The following is a 20766-nucleotide window of genomic DNA, read 5'->3' on the forward strand; positions in this document are numbered from 1 at the left end:
TTAAAAATATATTTTATTTATTCATGATAGAGAGAGAGAGAGGCAGAGACATAGGCAGAGTGAAAAGCAGGCTCCATGCAGGGAGCCCGACACGGGACTCAATCCCGGTCCTCCAGGGTCACGCCCTGGGCCAAAGGCAGGCACTAAACTGCTGAGCCACCCAGGGATCCCCTGTATTTTAGCTTTGATAGTGATTTTTGTTTCAATTTTTTTCGGGGTTTTACTGTAATACATCTGCACTATAAATAAGCAACACATACATATAAATACATTCTGAGCCAACAACTCTTTCCAGGTACCATTTTGGCTGGAGATATTAAAGATATTTATATAGTGTTCAGACCCTTTGGCAGAGAACATGTACTTCTGAGAGTCTATCCTGAGTAAATACCCATGATTTGTGTATATAACCTGTGTGTATAGCACAGTGGTGTTATTTTTTCAAGGCAAAAAAAAAAAAAAGAAAAAGAAAGAAAAGGTAATAAATACAAAAACTGAAGCCTATAGTGCTAAACCCAATAAGATGGGATGAATAAGGTGAATATCATACAGTCTTTAAATATTAAATAGGAAAACATTTTGGCATCTTGAAAAGTACTTCCATAATTAAATGTGAAAAAGCACAACATGAAGTAGTATAGACATCATGATCACAACTATCAAAAGACATAAGCCTATGATAGAGATATCTCAGATGATAAAAACAAATGAATAATGATTGTGTATGGCGGATTAATGGTAAAATCAAAATAAATTTTTCTTGGTTTCTTAAAGTTTCCGTGATGCTGTCATATTACTTTTATAATTAAAAAAAATTATTTAAACCATTCAAAACAACCCTGGCATTAACACAGTTGAAATGTATTGATTAGCTCTCTCTTATTTTTGTTCATTGCTTTATATAATCTGTGAATATTGTCTGGAAAAAGAAAACAGAGCATGCTGATCTCTTTTAGAAGCACTTGGCTGTTTTGCCCAGCCAGTTCTCTCCTGGTTTCCTTCCGCTGAACAACTCATCCCCACTGCGTGTACTTAAACTGCCCACAACATGCACTTTTGATTCCATTCATCCAGGACAAATGTTACTGAAAAACAAGTGCTGCTATTGGCTTCAGATTCTGTTTTGCTAGCTAACTAAACTACACATTAGAAAATAAATAACATGGAACAAGATTGTACTTTTCATTTATGCTTGTTAAATATGCACAGATAGAGATAAATATATGGCTAGTTTTAAAATCCATCGAGACAATCAATCTTTATATTCAGGGTAACAGAATCTGTGTCTCAAATCAAGATCACACTATATAAATTCATATGTAAGTGTTATATACATTTCGATGCTAAGTCCCACATGCCTTTTATTTTGCATTTCAAATATGGATAGAACTTAATGTGAATGAAAATACAATCATGAAATCTTGGAACTCTATACCTGACACTATTCCTTCGAATCTTTCTCCTCACTGCTGTGGATATGACAGAAAAAATAATACATTTTTTATAGGAAGACTGGAATATGAAGCCTATTTGGATACTCACATATAAAGTTGGGTGGCTTTGAACATGTTCCAATTTCTCAATTGCCTCATGTAAAAAAAAAAATGGGTCATGAGGCCTTGCCAATTTTGTGTACTCCTTTGAGATCATTGTGGAAAAAGAAAATCAAAAAGTGTGAGAAAAAGTTGTAAGGAATTGTGTTTCTAATTAAACTCATGAAGGTGGAATTTTGTTCTAATTTGTTTCACTGTCTCTTTTCTCCATTGTTTTTTTTTTTTTTTTTTCTTCTCTTTGGTTAATTTCACTACTAGTGTAGTGGTTAGCTACACTACTCTTTTAGAATTTCTAAGGGTGGGAAGGGGGATCCATGGGAATGTCATGACCCCAGCTTACCCTCTAGATTCAACAAAATACTGACCATGAGAAGCGAAAATAAAGAAGTTGTGATTCATGTTTACGAGATTGTAAGCTATGACATCTCCTCCAGACTTGAAGAGTCACATCTGCCTTCAGATCTCAGAGTCTTCACCCATTTTCATTTACTTATTATAACTGCTTTCATTGATCAAGGAAAATTATGAAATCTTATCAGATTTCATCTTACTTCCATGTCTTTTTCCTATAGTAATACAGTAGGCTACACATACACATTACCCACAGAACTTAATCACCCTGTGCTGAACACAATCCACTGTTTTACTTCCCTATCTCTTTCCTTTTAATTCCCTGTAGGCAGCGTGGGCTTCTTCTCTTTCCCCTCCCCTTCCACATCTTCCTCCTCCTCCTCCTTCTCTTATTCTTCTTCCTCCTTCTTTTTTTCAAGTATCTGGTCCCAGATCCCATCAAGGTGTCCAGCTGATTTCAAGCACCTGAGAAATATTTGTGCAAAACCTTTTGAGGAAGCAGTTGACCACATTGATGGGAACAAGAATGGCTGGGTATAAATTACAGATTGAGGGGGATGAGAGAAGGTCTTAAATAGATGGCTACATTCTTCAGACTTTATCTCAAAGCAATAAATATTTATTGAGGATGATGTGAGGAGTGTGAGAAAGACTAATCATGTGGAAAGCAGTATAAGTCCTAGATGAGGAAAGAAGACAGAAGATATTACATAAGTTAAAAGAACCCTCCACTGCAGGTGTGGATGTGGGAATAAATTTAAAAAAAAAATCAGAGGAAGAGAAAAGAGACACTATCAAGGTAATGTCAAAATACCAGTTGTTCCATATTTCAATATCAGTCACTTGTTTTTCAGGTACTATCCTAAGATTTCAAAGGCTAAGACTATTTTGTTAATTTTTGGCACACTCAACTTGGTCTAAGTTCTAAAGGTCTTGATGAGCTACACATAAATATGTGGTAAATGGGTATATTCTTCAGTGGGAAAAGCTCTTTAAACAAGATTTTGATGTCAATGATACTGTTGCCTTTCTCAATAGCCATATTTATCAGACTAGTTTGGTGTTAATCCACATGAGAACATTTTGATGAAATGAATTAGACATGTACTTTGGCATTTTTAACTAAAAAAAAATTGTAACAATCATCTCATCAACATTTAGTCTTTTCTATATGTCTACTAAGCAAAAGCATTTTGAACATTTATTTAGCAAGAAAAAAAATAAATGTATTAAATATCAAAGGAAAAACAAGATACAGGAGAAGAAGAAAAAAAGAGGCGAATGATTGATTAAATTTAACTGGGTCTTCATTTTTCATTCATTGAGTATGTTTAAGTATCCTTCAGTTTTAACTGAATTTCAGGTTGAATCACATATAACTACTAGGAATCTCTTTGCCACAGAATCCCATGGCTGGAGTCATTTCAATTAATTAAGTGTTGCAGAGGTTAGTAATGATTTTAGGCTACAGAATGAAATTATTTCATGAAGTGGCAAGTTTCTTGTGTGTTTTCTCTTCCTTCATCTGGATTATAGCAGGCAGAAATTGAATTTTGTCAATAGACTAGAAAAAGCCTTATCCCTGGAATGACTTCAAAAACCAATCCAATGCCTTGTGTGAAAAAAAAAAAAAAGAAGAAAAATAAGTAAATAATCACATATAATCAAAAGTACTTCACTCCCAATTGAGGTTCGTACAACTTTCTATAATGTGGTTAAGTTAAAGAAGAGATATCATTATAAATTCTCCTATCATTCTAAAGTTTATAAAATATTAAAGAAAATCAGTTTCTTGTTCAATCCTTAATATCTAATGTAAAAAAACCCCACATAGACAAAATAAGAAAAAAATACCTCAAACAATCAATAAATATATATTGAATTCATTCTGAATCTCAGCAACTACAGTACTACACTAATTGAAGTTAAAAATAGTAGAAAGACTATGATCTTGTACCCAGGTGCTTTATAATCTTATTCTCTTTTCAAGATGTATACATAAACAACACTTAAAAATAAAGGCAACAGTAATAAAGCAACAATTCACACAGTGGAAGGGAGGAGGGTATGAAAGAGTTTTAAAAAATTAAGATCATTCAAAGCTTACATTGTAACACACCTTATGCTAACAATTTTAACAAAAAAAAGTCATTGTTTTTTCTAGCAAAAAGGTAATAACAAAAACAATTTGTTATATTTGCTAAAGTTGAGAAAGCACATGTGAGAATAAAAGAAATGAAAACCTTCTGTAAATTGACTATCTATTAACCAACATTAAAATTTTGACATGACATTTCTTCCAGCATTTCCTATGATAATGGCATATCAATATATATTGATCATATCATGTAAGCAATTTAACTGAATTTTTCACTTAACATCATGAGCACTATTCCGTGTCATTAAATTTTTTTTTTCTGTAACATTATTGTAAATCTCTAAAACATTCCACTTTATGGATATACCATCATTCATTGAATTAATCTTTTAGTTACTCTTAAGTTATCTCACTTAATTTTAACAATCTCTGATTTTAAAAGAAAGTTTCCCACCTCATTTATCTATGCTATAATACTATATTTACTTGCTATGCTAATTATATATAATAAATATCACATTACATTATATTACATATGTATATATAAGTACTACATTAGTGACTAAAAATTAGCATTGTGCCAGAAATAGGAAGAAACATGAAGTATTGTCATGTGACACTAAATTCCTGGGAGATGCTATCTGTGCTAGACATTCTCTTTGCTAATGCAATGCCAATGGTAGAATCAATAAATATTTATGGATGATCACAAAACTTTATAATAAGCACATATACAGTCTTCTTTGTTTGTGCCTGTGCATAGGGAAAAAAAGGAAGAAAGGATTGCCTAAATCAATGTACTAACATGCAAGCTGCTTAAGTAATAAGAAAATTAGAGAAGTAGAACTAGGGCAAGGGAGTATTTTACTCTGGAAGCTAAAGAGACAAATGATAAAGAAAGAAGTAAATTGGTTCAAACACATGGAAATTAAGGACAGGACATTGTATTTGATGAAATTCCATAAAAAGAGAGTGGTGATATAATTAAAGCCAGAGAAAAAGAGAGCGGTAACAGGGTAATAGTGTTTAAATAGAAATATTTTTACAAGTTATGCTAGAGAGAAGGTAACTTCTGTTTTTTAACCAAGAGGCAGTAACAGAAAACAGATTTGCTCTCTTGTCTAAAACAACCAAAAAATCCAGACAAAACAATGATTTCCATGATATTGGATGTCAGGCAGAAAGACAGTAATGCCTAAGAGATAGGAAACAAGAGGTGAATCTTATGACTTCTTCAACTCACCACCTTGAGGGAGTTCCTGGGCTGTGAAAGAGAGGTGGGATGCCAAGCTGACCATGGCCATCTTCCCAAGCTGAGGGGACAGAGATGAAGGTCTGGAGAGGCTCATTTGGTGAGAAGTCACAGGGTAGAAGTCATGAAGTAGAGAGCTGAACAAAGTGAGAATTGCAAAGATCTGCAAAGGGCTCCTCTTGAGCATTCAGCAGAATACTGAGCAGCACATGTGTGTGATGAATATACCCCAAGCTAGGGGAAGAGCCACTTGAAAAGATTAGCAGGAACAGTATCCAGCATCATACAGGGTTGAAAATAGTATTTTCTCCCTATTGCCAACTGGAGAACTTCATAATTCAGAACTTACTGAGTACTGAGAAGAGTTTTACCTTAGCACTGAGGGAATAACTGGCCCTAGATACTGCCCTGACCTTGCCTGAAAAATACTAAAAGCAAGACAGAAAAACATCAAACTGTGTTCAGGTAACACAACCGCATCCTAGAACAGAATTCAATAATATTTATTGGAATACAAAATTATTCAACACTCAATAAGAAAAAGTTCACAATTGTCTGGTGTCTAATAGAAGATTACTAGGAGGAATGCAAGCAAGCAGGAAACAGGAACCATTATTATGAGAAAAAGCAATCACTTAAACTAATAGAGAGCTGATATAGATCTTAGAATTTTCATTAAATATTAAAACATTCAACATTAAGCATAATAAACATTAAAATAATTATACTATATTTTATATGTTCTAATGATAAATATTAACATGAAGATATAAAAAAAATGGCCCAAATCTGAATTTTAAAGAAAAATTCCACAGTGTCTGGGATAAAATGCACAGTGGATGGGTGTCTTAGTTAGCTCGAGCTGCTATAACAAATTACCATAGATTGGATGGCATAAACAACACACATTTATTTCTCACTATTCTGGATGCTGGGAAGGCTGAGATCAAGGTGCCAGCAGATTCAGTGCCTGATGAGCACCCTCTCCCTGGTATGCAGACATTGATCTTATGTTGGGGAGAGCTACTGGCTGGTCTCTTCTTATGATGGCACTAGTCTCATAATGAGGAGACCACCCTCATCTAAACCTAATTACTTCCTCAAGTTCTCACCTCCAAATATATCACATTGGGGATCAGAGTTTCAACAAATGAATGTGTGACACTCATAGCAGTAGAATTAACAGCAGAGGAAATGATAAGTGAATTTGAATACAAAATAATAAAAACATTCCAAAATTAAACACACATAGAAAAATAATTTTAATTAATTAATTAAGAGTTTAAAAATTAAAAAAAAAGGCATCTATTTGACAGAGAGGGAACAATAATTGTATCCTGTTAAGGTTTTCACTACAGATACAAGAGAAAAGTTTCCTGGAGCTTTCTGTCTGAGTATGGCAGTCAAGATTGAATGAGGGAATATAGTAATTACAAAATACAGAGGTGGGGGAAATACTTTCTTGCAACTCAGAAACAAACTTGTAAATAGCAAAGAGCTTGGTTATACCACAAAAGGAATCTAAAATTTGAGATTTTTAAAAGATGAAAAATGATATGTGAGCTAAATACAACTTCAGGTGGCCCAAAATACATATAATTGGAATTCTTGAAGAAGATGGGAGATAGACTAAACCATATTTGAGAAATAAGGACCAGAAAATTTTCAAATTTGATGAAAACCGTAAACTTCCAGATCTAAGATGTTCAATAAAATCCATAGACAGAAAATGTTAAGAAAAAGCACATGCTAATAATCAAATTTCTCAAAACCGGTAGTATAAAGATAAATTTAAAAGCAACCAGAGTATGTATGTATGTATGTATGTATAAATAAATAATAAATAAATAAGTAAATAAACATAAATAAATAGGGTAAAAATGTTGCATACAAAGAAACAAAGACAAGAATGGCAGAGAATTCTTTTTTTTTTTCAGAGAATTCTTTTTTAACAATGCAAATGAGAAGTCAGTAAAACAATAAGTAAATTACTAAAAGAAAACAAACCTGTTAAACTTGAATTATACACATATAGAAAATATATTGTCAAAACAAAGGTGAAGTAACCATTCAAATAAAAGTAAAGACTCAATTGAAATGATTCATATTAAAGCTGAAAAAATTAAAAGAAGTCCCAAGTTATTTGTGCCAGAGATGAATTTATAAAGTGCTGAGTGATGATGATACAGAAAGATCAATGCCACGCAAAAAGAGGTTCAATGTTGGGCAGCCCAGGTGGCTTAGCAGTTTAGCGCCACCTTCAGTCCAGGGCATGATCCTGGAGACCCGGGATTGAGCCCCACTTTGGGCTGCCTGCATGGAGCCTGCTTCTCCCTCTGCCTGTGTCTCTGCCTCTCTCTCTCTCTCTGTCTCTCATGAATAAATAAAATCTTAAAAAAAAAAGAGGTTCAATGTCACAGTTCCCCTAGAAATGAGAGGCATGACTACAGGAGGTAGCATGTGTGTCAGCCCAGAAGCAGAAAGGAACAAGGAGAAAACCTAGAGTCACACAGCCTTTATTGTGTGTTTTGTGGGAAAGGCAAGGCAAGGAAGGGCAAATAGCTTAGAGTTCACTAGTTAGAATTATTCCAGCAGGCCTTGGGATCTAGGGACTGCTGCTAGTTATCTGGTTCCTGGTTCTGGATCAATTTAAGGTCAGAGACATTAAATTGGTGTGTGAATTAAATAAAGGAGGTGGTCAGAGATATGGACACAGAAATGGTTGGTTGTATAGGAAAAACAGGTAGGTTCTCCTATAAGTTATTTATAGTCTCTAGGAATTAGTATGCTCTGGGAGGGGCAGTCTCTTCCTGCCAGTAGGGCTTCCTTAAAGATGTCAAAACACCATAAAATATATTTTTAAAAAAGAGAAAAATATGATGAACACAATTGGCTTTGTAATATTTAACATAATATGTGAATAGCATATTAAGGAAATTTTGGGGTGTTGATAGCCGAGACTTTAAGAGCATAGCGCTTGTGTTACTCTAAACAGAATAAAAAGCATTTTATTATGAGAGTAGAAAGGCAGAACACAAATAGAAATATAGAGTCCATGCAGGCCCGCCCATAACTTAAGTTTTCCATTTATATGGCATTAGCCAGGAAAGTAGACTTGGAATTTTTGTCCTTAATAATATTTTGGTGGAGTTGTAAAGTATGTTAGAAATATGTTCAGGTCAAGGTGGCTGGTCTGGCAGGCATATTGTTAGAGGATACAAACTGATAAGATTGTGAAGATTAGTGATATTTGCATGTGGCCAAGGGGAAGGAGTGGTCATGGTGAGAGATGCAGGGCAGTAGGTCTCAGCAGAGGATAGCAGTAGGAAAGGAGCTGGGGAGTAAGTGGTCCTTTCCTAGAAGGTTGATGGGGTTGGCTGATATGAGGCAGGCACCTTCTGAGGAAAGCAATAATCTCTATTGGATTTTAGAAAGCACAGATCATAGCAAACACTACCAGATTTCCCTTTAGACATGACAGTGTAAGGACATAGCTGGGAACAGAGAACATACCAGGATCCTGGGATAAGCAGATGGCAAACTCAGAAACATACTAGAATTCTTGAATATTGCAAAGGGAGACAAGCAAAACTACCCGAGGTCCAAGTTGTGTCTTAGGAGAAACAGCCCATGGGTGTTGCTGGGACAGAGAGTGCCCAGGATAATGTTGTCTCTGGTTCAGGGGAAGGTCTTGGGTTGGGGTGATGTCATCTGAGTCAATGTCATTTCCAGGGATGATCTTCTAGGCCAGGAAGATTCCATCTGGAATGTGGAACTGGGAGTATTCTTTCTCAACACCCAGTTGAGATGACATGGATCTCAGCATTTGCCATATTTGGTTGAAATAAACATGAGAGATTGGGCCTTTACACCAAAATCAATGAAAGTACCTATGATGAGGTGTCATATGACCAATAGTCACCTTACCAGTGTGCCACTGCACTTGGAAGGGTTTTGTTTTTGTTTTTTTGGTGGAAGTGTAGGTTCAAATGGGACCCATATCAAATGACTCATGGGTAAACCTATGATTAATAGGCCCTAGTAGAATATGTGCCCTCAATCTATCTGACCACCAGCCTTTATGGGATGGGGATAGGATTGAAAATCTGTAAAGACAGGGGCAAAATATAGGCTCATCTGTCAGACTAGAATTTGAAAAGGAGTTTTTGAATAGACCACATGTTTCCCAGTAAAACCAGCAGATGGGACCTATTGGGACATCAAAGTTCCATTAAATGCCTTTTCCAAGAGCCCAGAATTATGCATATTGTAAAGTGAAATGTAGGTCTTAGCTGCAACTGGTAATGTTGATAACTCCAAAAGAAATAAAGTGTTTTCACAAGGCCTTGTATTGAAACCTTAGGACATGTAGGGACTTGCAAGATTCTGATTTATATTTGGGGTATCTATAATACAAGAGGTACCTAGGGTTTTATTTCCTTGAAGGGGCAACTTTTAGGTAATAGCTTAATAGTTTATAATAAATAAGATCATTTATTGGTAGGAGCATCCAGTGTTAAGATGACTGCTTGGCCAAGTGTGTTGCCCTTTGGGTCCTGTCCTTCATATCTTGGCTAAGCAATGGAAAGCAGCAACATTCCAATGAGCTCTATCACATGTAATGGTTAGTAGTGCTGTTCTCATAGTCTACAAACTCCCATTGATGTTCACTCAGTTAATCCCAAGGGCTCAAGATTGTGGGGTGTTGTTCTCATGACCCAAAGCATAATGGACAGCTGAGTGTGCAGGGTCACTGGCTTAGGATCATTTCCAGGAGACCCTACTGTGAAGCCAATGATTTGATTATTCTTTCAATGATGTAGTCTATCAGACCAAAAGGGGCAGGTTTTCATATCAGAAGACATTGAGTAAGTAATGGCTATCAAGGGTGGTTCAGAAACTCCCAGAGGCATGAGAAAATAAGAGAAAGGAACCCTATGTTTCCTGAGTTTGACAATGATTTCTCAGGAGTGACACCAAAAGCATGATCCATAAAGGGCAAATAAAAATAACTTATTCAAATGTAAAACTGATATTCCTCCAAATTCACTAAGAAATGAAAAAGACCAGAAGAGACTAGCAAAAACAAACAAAGAAAAAAAAAAAAAACTTAGCAAAGAACTTATATCTAGAATACATAAAGACCATTCAAGCTGCATAATAAGAAGTTGAACAACTCACTAAAAAATAAAAAAGGTGTGCCAACACTTCAAAGAAAGCCTACAGACCACAAATAAGCATATACAATATTTGACATAATTAGTTAGAACAAAATTTTAAAAAAGTGAAATACTATTACATACCAATTCAAATGTCTACAATCAGGAGAGGAAAAAAATTGACCTTATGAAGTATTTGCTAGTATGTGAGGAACTAGAACTGGAACTCCCAACCACTTTGGAAAGTCATTTGGCATTTCTTAAAAAAGTTTAATATCATCTACCATAGATCTAGCCATGCCACTTCTAGGTGTTTACCCAAGAAGAATAAAAGTCTATAACCATAAAAAGACCTGCATACAAATATTCACAGGGCTTTATTTGTAATAGCCTAGACCTGGAACCAAACAAAATGCCAATCAAAATGGAGCTGTAGGCATAAATTTTGGTGTCTCTCTAAAATGGTTTAGTACATAGCAACAAGAAGGAATGGAGTATTGATACATGCAAACACCTGGGTAAATCAGACAAGATTGAGCCTGTTCAGGGAGGTATGGCAGTGGACACATCTGGATAAATCAAAGAGTGATTGCACGGAATTAAATAATCTTGAGAAAAGAGGATATATATTAAAGAATTTTGTTTACATAAATCCCTGGAAAATGAAAATTAACATAAAGTGACAGAAAGCAAATCAATGGTTGTTTGAGGATGGAGGATTTACAAGGAGGGGCAGAAGGAAATTTAAAGGGGTACCAGGAAATCTTTACCTTTGCCTTTGGGGGTGATATTTACTACGTTGATTGTGGTGATGGTTTCACAGTTTTGTATGTATGTCAAAGTGTGTCAAAATGTGCACTTTCATCATGTGTCCTATATTTCTGAATTAAGTGTCTTAAAAAAATGACAGCTTAGGAAATATACATGGAATGATACTTACATTGTTGGTGGGATGCAATCCTGATAATCTCTGAAATAAAAATGAACAAAGGTGTGGCAAAACTATCAACTGAGTATTTTAGAAGTCCCTAGCTTCACTGATGATAGATGATAGATAAATGATGGAGAGACGGAGAGACAGAGAGACAGAGAGAAATGGATAGAGAGAAAGACAGAGAGAGAGAGAGGGAAGACTGTCTAGTTAAAACAAATGAGCTGTCTTCTTTCTCAGCTGTTTAGATATCAGAGTAAATTCCATAATATAGGAAGGTCTTCGTTTTACAGAAGGGGCAAGTCAAGGTGGAGAGGGTCAATGGTCCTGCCTGAGGCTGTCAGGCTACAGAGAGGTCAGTACCTGAGCCCTTTTGCATTATCCCCTGTGTCTGATAACAATTGGAAAGGTCTGGAAAGGGCTGAGAGGCAATCCCTTGTGTCCCACCCCCTCGTGCCCAGAGCTTTGTCACTCTCAAAAGACATTGAATAGCAGACCCATATTTCTCACTTAACCCCTGTATAGACTTAACCATGGCTACCCAGGCTGGTAACATGAATTTGTTGAAAGTTCAGAATGTTCTCAGCATATGATGCAGCAACTCTGCAGTGAGATTTTAGTTCATTCTGGGTACTTCTGCTACTCTAACAAGATATACAATAGCACTGAACTACTCATCGGATGATTTCCAGGAACAAAGCACTTTGCAGATCTATTAGGAAGCCATGAGGTCAGTGCCTAATGCTTCTGTACATGGGAGTTTGGGCTTTGCAGTTTCCCATTCTGACCAGGCTCTAAGGGAATGAATAAGGCTTTTAGTTTGGAAAAGAAGTAGGAAGGAACAGTTATCAAATTGCATAGTGGGGAATAGGGTTCCTCTTATCTTATTAAACCCTGAAAACTTTTATCACTGAACATCACTCAGGACTTTGAAAAGCGAGACTAAAATAATTATGTGGTGCTTCTTTTTTTTTTCAAGTCAAAGATTAAAGAGCCAATCCCCTCTCCCCCCCTCAAAAAAAGTTGTAGCATAGAGAAAAAGCCTTGGAAAATTTAAATGGGGCACTGGTAAAGCCTTCCCAGCAAATGAAAGGAGAACAAAAGTATGAGTTAATTGTGGCGAGTTATATTAGTTTGGTATCTGAACAGAATAGTTAACTGTAAGAAAGACAATTTGGAAGCTCAAGAAATGGCTGAAACTCTCTCTCTCTTTCTCTCTGCTTCCATCTCTCCCTTCCTCCCATCCGTTTTTGTATAAAGAGTAAAGTTCAGAGGCAATCTAATAAAAAAAAGTGATTCTAGAATTCTAGAGGAATGAGATGCACAATAATAAAAAATTTGGAGTATATTTGATTTTTAGCAAGCAGAATATCACTTACTTTATCAAGAAGTTGAAAATATCACAGATTTTACCCAAATACTTCTAATATTATTAAATTGTCAAGTTACAAATCAGACAGAAAGAAGCATTTCTGTAAAATAAGAGAGTTTTGGAGACATTTACCATTCTAAGAACAGAAGTGAGAACAAGGGGTGATGCCTGGGGGGCTCAGTTGGTTAAGTGTCTGACTCTTGATTTTGGCTCAGGTCATGATCTTAGGGTTGTGTGATTGAGCCTAGTGTGGGGCTCTATGATCAGTGTGGAGTCCACTTGTCCCTCCCCCGCCACTTGCTCTCTCTCTATCTCTCTCAAATAAATAAATAAATAAATAAATAAATAAATAAATAAAATCTTTTAAAAAAGGAAATGGGAGCAAAAGGGTGTTTTTCACATATACACAAATTATATACTTATTCAATTTGAATGTTAAGTATTTCTATAAGTATCTAAGGTCCTTCTAGATGGGATCAATGAGTATTCAGTTGTGGCACCATGAAGCATTTTCTCAGGGATTCTACTAACTTCCATGATTATATCATTAAAATCTACAAATATATCACATATATCCTTGACTCCATTCTAATAAAACAGTACTTACCATTATCAATGGTTTTACCTAAAATCACTTGAATATTTATATAGTCATCTTACTTCATTAGAATATGAAATAATACAGACAATCTCTAGGGTTCAAAAAGTGTATGTGCTTATAAATGATTAAAGTAATGTGGTAAGCTCTTGAATTTGGGATCTCATTTAATTCTGATAATGACTCTGTGCAGCGAGTACACATATGGATATCTTTTTGGCAGATAAACCTGAGGCATTGACAAGATAAGTTAAATTTCCCAGGGTTACAAAACTAGTTGACGTTAGAATTATGTCATGAATTTAGATATGATTTTAATAGCCAACATTTTGCATTTCAGAGATTATCTCTCAGTACCGGTGTTCTGAGATTTGAGGAAAAGTTCTATATTGATCTTATATATCATCCTGATTTTATGGAAAAAAAGATCCTCATGATAAATCATTAAAAATGATTCAAGAATTGGATTTACCACTTAAATATGAATCTGTTGTTTAAATCCAGTTATGTTTTCTATTTTAATCTCCACATAAACATTAATAAATCATCATCATGATTATAATCATTATCATTACCATGATAACTTTGTTTAGAACTTTTGAATTTATTTTTGGTGTATTGTAGAAGGGGCTTCATGGGTCTTTGTTCTGTATGGCACTTAAATTTTAAATAGAACTTTGAGTAGAACAAATTTACACATAACTCCCGTGATGAAATTAACAGAAGTGGACACAAAGACATAGTTGGAAGGTATTATTGGATGGAGTAATTTTGTTGATAAAGATGTTGCAATCATAGCAATAAAAAAAGACTTCTCTTTGTCTCTGGACTTACATAGTGTTTGTTACACAATGATAGCCTATCCTTGGTGGAATGCTGAAACTCAGCACTGCTATGTGTGTGGTTCAACAGCTCCTAAAACTATTTACTTAGAGTAACAATACTTTCCACTGTGCATTGTAAATGAAGAACTGAAATGAATGTAGTACCATTGCATTTAATTGGAAGATTTAGTGAGGCAGGCAAGAAAATCCCCTAACCAGAAATAGCGACATGTGGGCTAGTGTTCTAGCCACTAGTAATTGCTTAATGGTACAGAGAATCCCAGTGAAAAGCCCACGAGATAGTCTTACTATTAGTGTAAACCAAATTCAAAGCTTTGGTTTGCTTGCTTGGGTATTATGTGCACTTATGAGATTAGATTAATAATAGCCCAAACGGGTTCTGTTATGGCAAGTACAATCTTAATGTGTCATGGCTTTAACCATATTATTTCAGCAAGTCCCAGGTCTTAAATGAACCTCATTATTACAATCGAAGTGACTGTGAATGAATTCAATCCCATAATAAAAAAAATGTCTAAGTCTCTCCTTCAATTTCCCTCATTTTGTCTGCAGTCTTATAACACCATTCCCATCCTCAGAGCTTTGAGTTACCTTGTATTCTACTCCCCCATGGAAAGGCCTGGGCTAGTCCATTCTAGTACTTTCCACAGCAACTTCACATCAAATTTTTTCCTATTCATCTTGACAATTACAAACCTTCTTTAAGCCTAGCCATCTTACTCATGATGGAGACTAGAAGCCTGCCATCCAGCATACATGACGTCAGACTCTGGGCTGCCTAGAGTTTTCAATCACAGTGGTCCTATTTGTTTTCCTTTGGGGTTTAAAAAAATCTTAGAGACTCAATTGCCTCTTCCATCAAATGGTAACATCAATTTTCTGAATAATTAGTTAACTTCATGTTTGTCATTATTTGCTTTCTTAACCCTTCTCCCCCTTTCCCCTTATTCATATCTGTCTAGATCATCTTAGAAAGTTACCCAGACCTAAAGTGAGGAGTCCCCTTTGAACCCTTCCTTCATGTTCCATTCTTTATGGGTGATCCAATCGATTTCCACTCCCCATGTGGTGTTCCTTCACACCTATCCCTGCCTTTTCATGCCTCCTATGTTCACCTCACTCCAGGCTTGCACCTCTTGTGACTAGATAACCTTAGTCACTTCTTGAACGGCCTCTCAGATTCCCCTAAAGCATACTCTTGTCAATTCAAATATCCTCAAACAAACACTACTAGGTTAATTGTGAAGTATTCAAATTTTATAGCACTTTATCGTGTTACTTTATAATGCAGATTCTTCCCACCTGCAATGCATAAATAAGAGACTTGGAGTGCCCCAAATGGGACAGGCTTGTTTGGGAGATCAAGGCATATGGATCATAACTTGGGTTCTGCCAGTCCTATCTTCCATCTTACCATATGGCCACCTCCCGCTCCTGATTTCTCTTCTCCAAAGTGGTACAGCCTCATGAAGGAGGCACTATGTATGTAAGGTTTTCATTAAGTAAAGATGTGGGGTAAGCCACAGCTAAAAAAAAAAGTCACATATATGAAAAAATAGAGTTCAAAATGATTGTCTACCAACCATGAGCTGTTCAAATAGTTGTATATTATATCACTGAATCTGCGTTATTATGCTTTCAAAGATGATTTATCACCATGAGGAAATGTTCATGATATGATTTTTAAAAAATGATATTAATTGTAGTAATCATGTTAGTTCTGAGCCTCACTGAATGCTCAGCCTTTTACCTGAATTCCTTTTGTAATGCTCACTGCGAAAGCAAGACATAAAGCTGTCCAAAATGAGATATTTTTTGACTTGTGTGAATTTTTCTGATTTTTGTATTCATCGGAAAACAATTTTTTTTTCAAAAAAAGTTAAATAATAATTCAAGTCCAAACATGATTAGGCATCTCATTTATATTTTGTCAAAGCAATCTTGCAAGTACCTTTAAAGGATCATTAATCACACCCTGTGATTATCACATGTACAATTTACCAGAACATATATGCCTTACTAAAATGTAAGCTTCTACAAGGAAAGGGGAAAAAAGGGGGGAGGGGCAAACCAAGAAACAGAATCTTCACCATGGAGAACACTCTGATGTCCCCAGAGGGGTGATGAGTGGGGGGATGGGTGAAATAGGTGATGGGGATGAAGGAGTGCACTTGTGACGAGCACTGGGTGGTATATGGAAGTGTTGTATCACTACATTGTGCATCTGACATTAATATTACATTGTATGTCAACTACCTGATTTTAAATAAAAACTTAAAAAAATATGTTACTCGAGGGAAGAGCCACATTCGTCTTTTTAAACACACTGTTGGGCACAGTAGACATTCAGAACACATCCATAGGGACAAAATATCTTGGGCTGTGATGGTAGGAAAAGAATTTTGTTTTCTAAATTTCTACAATGAGTGTATAACTACACAGGTAGCAAGAAAATAACCCTATTCTTAAAAAAGGAATTTTGATGAAGAAGAAAATAGTCAAATAAGCCAGACATCCCTAGAAGTTTATTACTCTCACTCACAAAATCGATATGAATTTATAACATAAAAGAATATAAATGTATGGTTTAAAAACTCAAAACAACCAAAGTAAAAAGTGAAACAAAGACTCCCTTTCAACAAACTCCATCAGATCCTTAAATGCAACTGATGTACCTAATTTCTTATGATTTTTTCCAGAAGACCTGAAGACTCATCAATGTATTAGTTTATGCAGTACGTGAGCACATACACATATGTGTTTATATTTATATGTAATAGAAATAAAAATATATAAAACACATGTGCATACATAAAGGTGTGTATATGCAATAGATAAAAAATATCATGTATTCCTAAGAAATCACATCACATACATCAATGTACATTTTATTTTTTTCACTTAATATATCTAGGATTATTGCTATCCAGTGGAGGATATCATAACTTCGCACTCTTGTATAGACAGATATTTTGTTGTCAAAATTATTTTTAAGAATAGTTTGCAAAAAATCTATATATTTATAACATACACATATGAATTATATATGGGAAATATGGGATCCCTGGGTGGCACAGTGGTTTAGCGCCTGCCTTTGGCTCAGGGCGTGATCCTGGAGACCTGGGATCGAATCCTACGTGGGGCTCCTGGTGCATGGAGCCTGCTTCTCCCTCTGCCTATGTCTCTGCCTCTCTCTCTCTCTCTCTCTCTCTCTCTCTGTGTGTGACTATCATAAATAAATAAACATTAAAAAAAAGATTTATTATATGGGAAATATTAGTGTGTGTGTGTGTGTGTGTGTGTTTAGTATTTATTTTTAGGTTGGAAATGCATCAGTACGTAGCTTCTCAGAAAGTTTGGAGAAGGTGGTAGCCTGCCTGCACACTCACCAGCTCTGGGGAGAAACCAACCTTGGCATTTGTTCTGTCAGTAAGATAAAACACAATAACCTCTTATTATTTTGATGTGCAATTTTAAAAATTGTAAGTAAAACTGAGAAGCTGAGTATATTTATTGGCCACTTGTATTTCTCTGTAAACTGCCAGTTTTCTAATTTTCCTATTCATGTGTTTGAGTTTTTATCAATTAAAAAGTAGACCTTCATGAATCAGTGAACACATCCCCTCACATCCCGCCCCCAGCCTGGGTTTGATTTTTAGACTTTATAAAATTGTGGTATTTGTTCTTGTTGTTATCCAGAATATTTTTACTCAAGTATTTCTACCATTTTCTTATAGTATCCAAATTTTGTTAGGAAGACCTACCCATTCTAAGCCAAAAAAAAAAAAAAAAAATCTACCTCTGGTTTTTCCTAACCTTGATGCATTTGGATTTACATTTTTAAAAAAGAAAATTATTTACATATATTCTTGGGTGTATAGAAAGGTAAGGTCAAGGATCCTGGTTTTGTTTGTTTATTTTTTTGTTTTTGTGTTATCTTACAAAATGTCTTGTTCCCCTATTCATTTCTCACCCCTCCCCCTCCCTGGATGGGCACCCCTGCCCTCAACACTCCATGTGTCCTCTCTCCTAAGAAACAGAGTTTGAGGGCTGGGTTATCTGAAGCCTGAGGATTCAAGATAGGGTCTATATGTAACCCTGGTAGCTAGACCTTTCCTCATGTTTAATGTCCAATGTCAAGGTTGGCCTGTCAGTGGTGTATTTCACTCTAGCAGGAGAGACACAATGTGGGAATGAAGACTTATTCACATCAGATATAGCATGGGCTGTTCCCTCTCCTCTTCATTTTTCACTCCCTATAAACCCAAGAGACAAAAGACTTTTAGCTTCTTCCTTTGCAGTGAAGACAGCTAGATGAAAGAGCCTTTGGGGCTGCCCAGATGCTTTTTTCTACCTCTACCCTCAGCAGACTACAAAACTCGAGCAGGGTCTCTGGGCTCCAGCTTGGGAGGAAGCTTTGGAGCCTCCTGCAATGTCTCCTGCCACCTTTACTTAATGATGTGGATTATTGGAAGCTTCTGGCCACCAGCCCTTTCCACATTTGAGGGCTGCTGATGGAATTTTGTCATTGCTTGTTTGTTTTCATTATGCTTATATAGAGATGCTGGAGGGTGGGAGTAGGAAGCATTGGAGATCTGGTTTTACTCTCTATCTCAAATAACAGGAAGTTCAAACTATTGTAATCATTTCTAAATCATCCACTGCCATGGGAAAATGACTAAAATAAATAGCCCACAGCAATCGCTTCTGGAAAGAAAGTCGTGTCTCTTGAGAAAAGGTTAAAAATCCAAGGAAGAGTTCAAAAGAGAATTTCGATCAATGTTATTAATCGATCCATACTAATATAGGAGAATTATTTCTTATTCAAATCTTCTCTTTGAAAGTAGCAATTCTTATCAAATTCTTCAAAAGGCACTTAAATTGGAAAGGATATAACATTAATCCTTTCTGTTCCTGCTTCTTATCACCATAGAATCGGGCAGAAACAACATTAAAAAATTATGAACCTAGAATACTAATCTAACTATTGAATCTGTGGATTTTTCTTCCCATGGCAATTCAACAGCTATTCTATGGGGACCAAGCACCTTGACTGTTAAAATAATATAGAAAATTAGTAATTCTGAGCACAGTTTAGATCATTGCTTTACTTACTGTTTTCAGGCTCAAGTCAGATTTTAAGTGTATGTGAACAGGCTTTAAACACATGTCAAAAAATTGAATTGCAGCAGGAATGATTTGACAACATTGATTATGCAAGCCTTAAATTTTTCATAACACAGATTCAAATAATCATCATCTATTCTTTCCTCATTTTTCAAAATCCTGATTTTTCTTCACATTTAGAACAGTTGCATTTTCACAAAGCTGGTGGGATTGGACTCTTTAAAAAATAAAACAAAACAAAACAAAACAGATATATGACTCTGAGTCCAATGTTTGGGCTATGACTCTATATAAGCTTCCTGTTTTTCATTCATACAGGGCCCATGGAAGATGCCCTCCAGGACAAATTTTCTCCTGTACCTCCAAAGATGAAAGACTCCTACCAAAAGGATGAAATTTGCCTCAAGCTTTCAAAATATCATATCCAAGTTCATTACTCGTGTGCCATTCCAGTCAACTGGAGTCAAATCCACCAAGCAGAATCATTGCCCGCGACCTTGTCTGCCATTTAGAAAATGACTTCCCAAACCACAGAGGGTTAATTTGGAGCACACCTCTCCACACAGAGGTCTGCTTTTATATCTGATGAAACCAAGGCAATATCTTGTCCCACACTGATATTTCCGTTTTCAAAAAGAAAAGTTTGTAATTGCTGTTATTTATTTATTTATTTATTTTTTAAACCTCCCATATAAGGGTCCCAAACTATAGCCCTGAGCCTGTGGGTTCCTCAGAAGCCACCAGATTGTGCAGTGTACTATCACAGAATGTCATATTAGAGCCCTGCCACAGTCTCATCCAATAAGTAATCTGGCATGAAGAAAAGTTAACTGAATTAGTGGCCGACTGGGACACTTGGTGACCTACTCTTTAGGAACTAAGTCCTCTGAACTTTTCCATTCTGCTTTGCCTTCATACTTTAATAGGGACTGAATCCCCATTAACAATTGAGCGGCGACAATAAGTGCCATCAGGAAAAGGAAATTCAATTTTCGTGGGGGATGACAGCCTTACCTTTTCGCGCTTAATTGGCCGTATTGTCTCCAAAAGTTAATTGGTTACTTAGTCCAGGTAGTTAGTAAAATGTTTAGCTGCGTCAAAAAGCTCAGGCTCCCGCTGTTAATGGGGCATGAAATGGAATGTTTGATACTGCAAATAAAATCAGTGATATTCAAGGATGTTATGGTAGGTAATGCGTTGAAACTGCCATTTAATGGGTCCTGGAAGATTAGGGTAGTGTCAGCCGGAACCGCCCGGTCTCTTTTCTGACATTGTTAGTTGCCTCTTCATTTACTTAACGGCTGTCTGCACTGATTACATAGGCATAAAACTCCCTACAAAAAAACAACAGAGACACGCTCTATTAGCAGTCCAATTAGAACTATTTGCATATTACAGTTCATTTCTGCTTAAGTGAATCCCTAATACAACTTTAGGAAAAAAAAAATCTATTGTGTCATTTGAAAGAAAGAGAAAAGAA

General features: G+C 35.9%; 1 long non-coding RNA gene across 1 annotated transcript in view; it reads left to right on the forward strand.

Moving 5' to 3' along the window:
* LOC140610186 (uncharacterized) overlaps positions 1-19944 on the forward strand; it is a 64781-nt gene extending 44837 nt beyond the window's left edge. Inside the window, exon 4 of the long non-coding RNA XR_012011951.1 lies at positions 19605-19944. This is a non-coding gene — a long non-coding RNA (uncharacterized lncRNA). The remainder of the gene's footprint in view (positions 1-19604) is intronic.
* The last annotated feature ends 822 nt before the right edge of the window (positions 19945-20766 follow it).

Source organism: Canis lupus, chromosome 2, assembly GCF_048164855.1.
Source record: "Canis lupus baileyi chromosome 2, mCanLup2.hap1, whole genome shotgun sequence".
Lineage (NCBI taxonomy): Eukaryota > Metazoa > Chordata > Mammalia > Carnivora > Canidae > Canis > Canis lupus.